Source organism: Bidens hawaiensis, unplaced genomic scaffold, assembly GCF_021521415.1.
Source record: "Bidens hawaiensis isolate Kalapana, Puna unplaced genomic scaffold, B.hawaiensis_p1.1 tig00046281_1, whole genome shotgun sequence".
Classification (NCBI taxonomy): Eukaryota; Viridiplantae; Streptophyta; class Magnoliopsida; order Asterales; family Asteraceae; genus Bidens; species Bidens hawaiensis.
Window position 1 is genome coordinate 28,775 of NW_027498267.1, and position 11,170 is coordinate 39,944.

Below are 11,170 nucleotides of genomic sequence, written 5' to 3' on the forward strand. Positions count from 1 at the left end.
GTAGATAATTATGCTAACGTGACATATTTTTCATTTAAAAATTTTTTGTAAACGGTGATGTGGATCAATGATATGAAATTTAAAATTAGTTACATGGATTTTATTAATTAAAGAAAATGCCAAATTAAAAAAATCAAGTTTTTTTAGTTATTATTATATAAAAAAAGTTACGTCTGTTTGTTCTCTCGAAAAGCACCATATTTCAATTTCGTTATTATTAGAAATACTTCTTTTTATTAAAATATTTAGTTTATAAATTTCATACACTAAATAACTTTTTATCATTTAAGCTTAAAAGTAAGGTTAACTTCTAAAAAATAAATTAAATTCATCTAACATTAATTTAGTCAAATGATATAATAATAAGTCGTTCCAAAAAAATGATATAATAATTCAAAAAGATAACAAGTAATTCATCATATAATCTAAATGAGACAAAATAAATAAATAAATAAATAAACGTTTGCGAGTAACCTAGTTGAGACAAAAAAGGTTTGTAAGTAACTTAATTGAAACATATAAAGTTAGAGTAACCTAATTAGTATAATGGTTAAAGTTTGTAATATTCTGTAACATTTTCTCTTTAATAAAGTTCTAAGGTAGCGTTTGTTATGCAGTAATGACAGGCAGAATGGAATGATTCATTACGTGGGAATGAAATAAGAGGTGTTTGGTTACACAATGGAATGAAATCATCCATTACACATGGAATCTCATTCCATCAAAACCATTCCTTCCCACCCCCTTCTTTTTTTTTTCATTCTATTCCTCCTTCAACCTACTTTCTCAACAACACAATCATCTAACAACCACCGCCACCACCACCACCACCACCACTACCATAGCCACCACCGTCATCTGACCACCACCACCTCCGTCGCCACCACCGTCTCCGCCACCACCACCTAACCGCCACCGTCGCCATCACCACCACCACCACCACCTTACCACCAAAGCTACCACCGCCACCATCGTCACCATAACCACGACAACCATTGTCACCGTCGCCACCCGACCATAACCGCCACCACCACTATCACTGCCTGGCCACCACCACTGTCATCACTACCCTACCACCGCCATCACTACTAATGCTACCATCGCTTGACCACCACCACCACAACCACCACCCCCGAGGCTTGACCGCCACCACCACCACCGTCGCCACCGCCACCACCATTTTCATCTCCAGAGCTACCACCACCGTCACCATTTCAGTTTTTTTTTTTTTTTTTTGTAAAAATATATATATTTTGGAATAGGAATATTTTTATTATTTCTATTTCAATCCTAAAAAATTTTTCGGATACCAAACAACATAAATTAATTATTCATTTCATTCCTTCTCCCATTCCATTCCCCCTTCATTCCATCCTTTCAACCAAACATACCCTAAACTTACTTAAAAATCAAGCCTAGATAATGATTAATGAATATGGTAAAGGGGTCTGGGCTTTGTGTGTTTAAAAGAGAGAAAACGAACTCATGAGAATACTAGAGCATGGCAGCAGAGTGGTTAAGGTTGAGATGAGCAAACGAGGGCACCTGGGATCAAATCCGTCCCCAGGTCGATTTTCTATTAGCGAGCTACTCTATGCGAGCAGCTGGGCTTGGCGAGCAACGAGCCACTAGAGCCCATAGCTGGTCTCGTGTGCGATCGGGCCTTAGGCCTGAGCAATGAGACACAAAAGTCCGAGCAGCGAATCGCCTATTTTGACCCAATTATGCGAGCAGGCTCATACAAGCCCAAACCTGCTTCTATTTGTGAGCCCAACTTAAATGTTTTCAGTTGGTGGGCCTACTCATTTAACAACTTAATAACTGAGCTTCAGTTCATTAAAGAGGATTCTGTTATTTTTTTAAGAGAGAACTTCGATTTTGGTCCATCTAGTTTATTAAAATTATCAATTTTGGTCTAATAGTTTGTTTTAGGATTTTATGGTACAATAGTTTCAATTAACTATCAGTATCAGTCCAACCCATTAACCAATAACGTTATCCATCAACCATTAGTTAATATAACTTTGAGAGGTTTTTTGTATTTTCACAAATTTTAGTCATACGAATATTTGAGTTTCTACTAAATATAAGTTTTATACTTTTTGTTATATTTTAGTATTATGATTTCTTATATTTGTTTATATATAAATATCTATACACTTTTTATTTTTCTAAAATATATTTGTATCAAAACCGATGCTTTTATGCAAGTGTATGTTTATTTATCTATATTTAAATATTTTTATTTTTTTCACTTTTCATATTTGTAATAGTATGCCAATTTTAAAATCAATGTATTTAGTTTTAGTTTTATTTTGAAATACGATTTTAATTATAGATTTTTACTAACTACAAATGACTTAAAAAAAATGAGCGTTTCTGCTTTTTTTTCTCGATGATAAAAGAGTATATATTTATTTTATATATTTTTTACTTTTCAATTAACGGAGGGTTTTTGAAAACCAATTTTTTTTTAATTCTTGATTTGCATTTCTACATAGTTAACTTGATTTAATTTAGTTTATGTAAAATTTGTCTGGAAAATAGAGTAGGACGTATTTAGTAAAACCTTGGAATTATCAATGTCATTTAGCTAGTCAAGTATAAATAAAGATAACCCATCTTTATTAAAACTAAATTAAATTAACTTAATTATGTACCATTATTAAATACAAACCAAGAAGTCATTCCCATTTTGATTGCCTAGTAAGGTGATTAAGAGGTGAATAATTGTTTCAAACTCTATAAAGTATAAAAATTTAGTTGTTCGAGAAAAAAATACGAACCAAGAATTCAAATTAATAAACATATTTTTAAAAACCCTCCTTCAATTTAAAAGTAAAATAAACAGTATAAAAAATATATATGCTCTTAATTTTTACCGCCGAGAAATAAAAGTAGAAAAATTAATTTATCTAAATCATTTATAGTTTGCAGAAGTGTAAAATTAAAATGGAATTTAAAAAGATATTCTATTTTTTAAAGCCTAGATTCTATTACGGCGATAAAAAAGTAAAATTAAAAGTATTCAAATATATATAAATAAATATACAACTGCATAAAAGATATATGCATATGAATTAAAAGTTTGTGAAAAATATAAGAAAAGCCCCTCAAAGTCATATTAACTAACGGTTGGTGGATGACGTTAATAGGTTGAACTAAAATTGATAGTTAATTGAAAACTATTGTACTATAGAAGCCAAAAATAAACTATTAGACCAAAATTGATAATTTTAAGAAACCACATTGACCAAAACCGAAGTTCTCTCTTTTTTTAATAATTAGCAAGTCCAGCCATCTAGGTTAAAACGTTAACTTGATTAGTCGAAGTCATTAAAATAACATAGTATGGCCAACCTGGTTAAAGCAACTATCAATTTTAAGTTAGTAAACAGTTCGATTAGCTGTAGTTAATTATGGGTAACTTGGTTAGAAAATTAGACAGATTCCATTAACATGGCCTATTACCTAAGTTAACTTAGCTAACCTCGTTAGCTTGGTTAAGTTAGTTTAACCACCTTTTCTAGTTAATTAACACCACTAGATCAGTTATTACTTAGCTATGTTAACTTAATTTACTAACGAGTTGTGTAACATCCTGAAGTTCTATGAATAATATTAAAATATTATTTACGTTTGAAGAACTAATTTTAGTTTATAGAAAAATAATAATAATAATATAATTATAATGATAAAAGGATGGTAGACAAAAATAAATAGAATTAGATTAAATCATGGACTTAAGATAAGATGAGCCTAAGGTTCATGGGCTTAATGAGTATAAATACCTTTTAAACCTAAGGTAGCGTTTGTTATGCAGTAATGATAGGCAGAATGGAATGATTCATTACGTGAGAATGAAATAAGAGGTGTTTGGTCACACAATGGAATGGAATCATCCATTACATATGGAATCCCATTCCATCAAAACCATTCATTCCCACCCCCTTCTTTTTTTTTCTTCATTCCATTCCTCCTTCAACCTACTTTCTCAACAACACCATCATCTAACAACCACCACCACCACTACCATAGCCACCACCATCATCTGACCACTACCACCTCCGTCACCACCACCACCTCCGTCGCCGCCACCACCACCTGACCGCCACCGTCGCCATCACCTCCACCACTACCACCTTACCACCAAAGCTACCACCGCCACCATCATCACCATAACCACGAAAACCATTGTCACCGTCGCCACCCGACCATAACCGCCACCACCACTGTCATCACCACCCTACCACCGCCATCACTACTAATGCTACCATCGCTTGACCACCACCACCACCACAACCACCACCCCCGAGGCCTGACCGCCACCACCACCACCACCGTCGCCACCGCCACCACCATTTTCATCTCCAGAGCTACCACCACTGTCACCATTTCAGTTTTTTTTTTTTTTTTTTTTTGTAAAAATATATATATTTTGGGATAGGAATATATTTATTATTTCTATTTCAATCCTAAATTTTTTTTCGGATACCAAACAATATTAATTAATTATTCATTTCATTCCCATGTGCTAAACCAAACAATACAAAGGAATGGTAATGATCCATTTCATTTCCCATTCCATTCCTTCTCCTATTCCATTCCCCCTTCATTCCATTCCTTTCAACCAAACATACCCATCTTTTCCATCTCCATCATTCTACAACTTAGCCTACACTATCAAAAAACACATTAAGCCAAACACTCTCTACACTATTCTATTCAACGGTCCAAGAGTAACCGAATGTAAGAAATCATTTATCTCAGCTGACACAACATTTTAGAACCCGACACCGCAGCCCCGATATGCCGAATGAGTCTTTTGAATATAGATCTATCATTAATCGGGTGTTTAATAAATCAAAAACGAGCTTAAGAGCCACCTTAGCTTAGATCTGGATACCCCGAAGCTACCTGGGTTATAAACAATCAAAATTCGGCCAACCATGGTGGTTAACGTGTAACAACCGGTGATGGTCCGGTATTTTATATATATATTAGTTTATTAATTATGTAGTTTTGTTGAGTATATTGTTAGAACTTTGGTACTTCATACATGCTTTTGTATTTCAGGTAATTGATCGTTAAAGATGCTAAATTTGAGACTTGTATGGGCATGGAATGATATCTCGAAAAGACCGTAGCATGATTTGATGTCTCGGGAAGTGTTGCAAGGATTAGGGAAGAGTATGGTTGAGAAATCATAAGCCGATGCTAAAACTGAACAAGATGGGTTGACAAAACGCGACCAAGAAGTAAAACGGGCATATCCTGGGCTAGAAAATGAGTTACAGGAGCCATAATATATGAATTTTAGGCTTCTTGACGACAAGAATCTGAATATGAGGTTTTCTTAGGTCGCGATACGCGATTAGACGGTCATATGGCCATCGCGTATCACGATGGGCATAAAAAACGGGGAAAAAAACGGGTTTTGACCTATATCATTCAATTATTACGACTTCCAACAGCTGTTAGGTGATTTTTGGTGAATTCCAGGGCTACCAATCATCTCTTGATCAATGCTAATAGCCTTTCTCATCATAATTGAAGATCTATCGATGATGATGCTCGGCTAGTCTTCTCCGAATCATACCAGGGATGTAAAGTTTGTATTATTTTCATTTTTCTAATGTACTAAGAACGAACACTTTGTAACTATTATTGATTAATCTATGAGTATTGATGTTTAGTATTGTTGTGCATTCGGTCGGTTTAGGTTTACGTTGATCAGAACGATTTGTTTGTCAGTTGCTATAATAATTGCTCATATGACTGTTTTGACTAGTTGAATTCAATGAAGCGTGCAATTGCCCTGGGTGTGATTTGCTTTTATTAATTGCTTGGATTTGTTTTTGGTTGCCAGGTGGAGACTTCTTAGGAGGTCAACCATCCTGCTACTACTTCCAGTTGAGCACGCTTAACTGTGCGGCTCTCATCTCGTCCACTACCATTAAGAGGCAGGACATTTACTTATGAATTAAGGATCTCTCTTGTCCACGACCGATGTGGGAGTTGCCTAAGATGTTACAAACACCCCCCCTTTGGACTCATCGTCCTCGATGAGGTTTACCCCACCATCTCATCTAGGATGTGGGATGTGCCTAAAGTGTACCTCGCGACACCCCCGATGACTCAATGTCTCTGATGAGGTTTGCCCCACAATCCTAAACGGCAGAAGAGTGGCTCTGATGCCACTTGTAACATCAGGTCAATCGCACCACCAATATTGTCCGCTTTGCCTATGAAGAGCTCACATATTTGTTTTTGGTTGCCCAGGTGGAGACTTCCCAGGAGGTCACCCATCCTGCTACTACTTCCAGCTGAGCATGTTTAACTGTGGAGCTCTCCTCTCGTCAACTACCATTAAGCCAAAAACGCATTGGTGATTTAAGAGGCATGGAATTTACTTATGAAGTAAGGATCTCTCTTTTCCACGACCGATTTGAGATTTGCCTAGGATGTTACATAACGGCGGCTGACGGTGCTAAAATCGCTGAAAACCCATAAAAACGCGTTAAAGATAAGCTGACCTGCACATATCCGTTGAATATGTGCCCAATGGATAAGTGAGGAGCACATATGTATATACGGCATATATGTACAAGTATACGTATACGACGTATATGTTAATTAACATATGCGGCGCATACGTCACTTGACATACACGACACATATGTATACATATACGACACATATGTAATGGAAACATGTACGGGGGTTTGAACTTCAGTTTTCTTATGAAGTTTTTAACCCCAGCCAGGGGCTCTACCTCTTGGATCCCGCTAGGGGCTACCGCCCCTAGAACCCCGCTGCCAGGGGCGCTGCCCCTGGACCGCGTGAGCTCGGGGTTACACTAACCTAGAAGAATAATATAGTTAGAAGTAGTTAATTAATACTTATAATTATTACACAGTTAGCCGTGCACAACTAAGGAGGGGTATTACAGTTCTGAGAGGCACATGACACAGGTGAGTTTTAGCCTCATTTCTTTGTTATGTTTTCGGGACTATGTGCATACTCAATGTGATTAGTCAATACACTTACCTTAAGTGGTAAGTGTATGATATATTAATGTATATGAATGATATATGTATGAGGTTAAGAGTATGTATGAAATTATATAATAAAATGTATATGTAAAGAAATGTATGTATGGTTGTATGGAAAGAAGAGACCAAACCCTAACAGTATCTGAGACAGAAGGGACCAGACCCTAACAGTATCTGAGACAAAAGGGACCAGACCCTAATAATATCTGAGACAGAAGTGACCAGACCCTAATAATACGTGAGATGGTAAATATAGTTATGCATGTAGTATGAAAGTATGAAAGAATGTATGTATGAATGTATGTACGAAAGAAATGTAAACATGTAAAGTATATATGTATCTTCGGATGCGTATATGTAAATAAGTGTATGAAATGTATGTTGCCTGATTAACTAGAACTCACTCAGCGTAGCCGACATTTATTATGCACACAGGAAAATAGATTAAAGTAGATGGCTTAAGGATGACACATGTTATGGACCGGGTGTTTTGGGATCATGGATATAGGAGGTACAAATGTTGATGTGAAGATTAGTGTGAACATCAAACGGTTAACGGGTGATTGTTGGACTAAACTGTTTGAGCTCACATGTTAATCTAGTCAAAATCTTGGATGGAGTCCAATTTGGGTTAAAAATGTGCGAGAGTCGGTTTTTTTATATATTAAAATTCTGGTATTACTTAATGAAATAGGGTCAAATGAGAAGTATCTAACAAATGAGAAGGGTGAGAAGTAATTAGTCCATTGATCTTTAATTTAAAAGGTAGAGATTAATTTGAGGCTAAAAATTGATGGGAAGGTGATGTGCTTGAAGTAGTTATAAAATAAATAACTAAAATTATACTAATCTAGACACTAAGTAATAATTCTAGACTCTTAAACTTAACTAAAACTACTAACCGGCAAGTGAACCGGTCGACTCTAGTACAGCTAAGTAAGTCCGGATATCGAACCCACGAGACTCTTTTAATTACGTAAACTATCTAAATTAGACTCAACTACAAGACGCGACTATTTATTAATAATATTTGAGGGGTATTTAAACTAATTATTAAAACACTAATAATAATTAACTAATGATTACTTAAATATTAAACTAATAATAAACTAATTAAACCTACCCTAATTAATATAATAATAATAAAACATAATCATTACTTATTAATTAACTAATAAAACTTAAACCCTAATTAGTTTTAACTAATAAACGATTTAGAAAACTTGGATTAATTCAGGGATTAAAATAACTACCTAGGCCGGAATCCCCAAAGTTACGGTTATTAATTCAAATGGAAAAACGCAAGTTATGGAACCGGGATCATAAAATAGACCCTTGAAAGAAACCCGAACAGGACCCTTGAACTACAAGAAGACGCCTACGGATTTCTAACAAGTTTTAAGATTCACCAGTTTTTATATTAAACTTCCTTACGGTTGTTTAATTGCTTATGTCTAAGTATCTTTTATGACGAAAACCTACCTTACAGCGCGGAATTCAAAAGATAGCAAAGCAAACCCAATTAACTTAATAGACTAAGCTGACAATCAAATCTAGATGGACTCCTTACGAAGAACTAAATCTAGCAATCCCGACAAGCAAAGATCTATTAATAGCCTATCACTTTACAACTTTTTAGACTAGCAACTCACTTTTATTTGTCTAATTGATTTTATTGTTTCTATGATCTTAATCGATATCAATCATAAACTAGTCAAGAACACACAGTAAATGACCTAACAAAACCCTAATCTATGAAACAATCAACAAGGGCAATGTGAAACAATAAATTCAAGTAAACAAAACCAAGCAATCATACGCATCAACTAAATAAAACTCAACCGTTTACTTAGAACATAAAATCCATAACGAAAACGAAAATCCAAATAAAATCAAACCGAACTAAGGTTCATCACGACCTAGGTAGCTTATAAAGTTTAGCCTAGCATATTAAAATCTAAATCAAACAAAACAAATAGTAACGAAAACATGGTGAAATAATAAAGAACGAAAGATTAAAGGCGATAAAACCCGTATTCTTCGATCTTAAACGTCTAGCTCTTCACCAGATGTTCTCTCGCCTTCAAAATCACCGACGAACTCGAAAATATCCTTCCAAAAACTCCAAAATCGTCTGGTGGCTTCAGGTTATGTCAGGTTTAAGTTAAAGGTGTTTAAATAGCGAAAACAAGGCCCGACAATAAGCAAAAACGAAATAATTTTAGCCCAGTTGTGCCTAGGCGCCGCGCCTAGGGATTTTTGCCTTTCCCCTAGGCGCAGCGCGGCGTGCTCCTCCATGGGGGAAGGTCAGACCGGCCCGGTCTGATCGGTTCTCTGTCCGGTTCCTTCCTGATGCGTTCCGGATCTTCGTTTCGGCTCGTTTTAGCTCGTTTTTCTTCCTTTTTCATCACGATCAAACCCCGGAACCTACGAAACATTAAAACGTTAGTAGTATACAAATCTCGACTAAAAACGAACAAAAACTATTGAAATATTAATTAAAATATACACGGGAAACATTATTTAGCATTATATCAAATATCCCCACACTTATTCTTTTTCCGTCCCTGAAAAAGTTTGATGCAGTTGGATCAGAATCGGAAAATATAGTCTAACAAACATATAAGTTAATTTTTAAAGCTCAGAAAAATGCAAAAACCGCGATCACCGATATTGTTGTTCACTTAAACCCATGCCTTAATCTTTACCGGGACAAATATGATCCGACAATTTTTTTACTCAGTGGTTTACACAATTAAGACCCGCTTATTTTCAGCTTTTACCGGACCAGACCACCCCAACTTGACTTAAACCTCGAAATTAGCAGATTTAAAACTTTTGTTGCTCTATTTTTTTTTTCATGAATAGTTAAGACGATCAAGGGTATTGTTTATTCACCTAAGCTTAAGCATCAAAGTCTACCAAGCAGCCATTAGATACGATTAAGGTTCAATTATTTTATAGCTAGTGTTCCCCACAACATGACATACCCCCATTATCAAGCAACACCCCGAAACCATCACCATAGGTGAGCATGCAAAATTTCATCTGTAGGGCTTACATGTAGCGTGTCCCTTGTGGTCCGTTTGTTAATGGTAATGAGACGCGAGCAAGGGGACCCTGCATGGCTAACAACGTGGATGATCAAGTCTGTAGTGAATTTTGTACTTTTGTACTCTTGTGATCATGTTTATAGACTTATAAGGGTTTGCTCTTTTTGGCTTTATTTAAATATTCACAACCCCATTTGGAATTGTGAATACCCAGATGAATAGCCGGCATACAGGCCCATAGTCTCCGGACCCGAAGCATCCCATCAATACAGGATTTAAGGTTATAAAACCATACGCCAATGAGGTGTAAAACACTAAACTTGCAGTTTAAGATTTATATCACAGGCTACACGGCATACTCTAACGTTAAACCTACCCAAGCATCATATGATAACGTATTCAGATTTTTAAAATTTTATGACATTTCCACTTTTCATACCAATAATTGAGGCTTGAGTATGGCCCGACCTTTCATTACTTATTTTCCACGGATAAAACGCTTTACCCACAAGAGATTTCCGACCCATTTTATCAAATTGCCCTTTCATTTTCAAGGCTGAGCCTACCGACACATCCCAAGTTAAGTGCGCTTTTTTTATGTATCTCATATTATTAGTAGTTTGAAAAACCAATTTCCCGATAAATATCATCATCTCCCACTTTAACGTAAATAACTAAATTCAAGGGACATTTTTAAAACATTTTTCATTTTTTTTATTATTTTAATTTTTTTTAAAGTTAGATTTAAACTATGACTCAAATATCATATCCCCACACTTAAATTTTTCATTGTCCTCAATGCAAGGATAAGGACGACTTAAAATAAAAATAAAATTAAAATAAAGTCGGACTACAAAAAAACTAAAAACTTAAAAAATAAAAACAAAAATAATATAAAAAGTTAATAAGCTAGATAATGGAAAAGACTTAGCTGGAAATATGCGAATGAAACATGATGCCAAAGTCTTCTTCCATGAATGCCCTCCAACTACGAATGTGCTTAGCAAATGGTAACTCCTTCTATACACATCTATAAATGTATCTTATCATAATGATAGATAT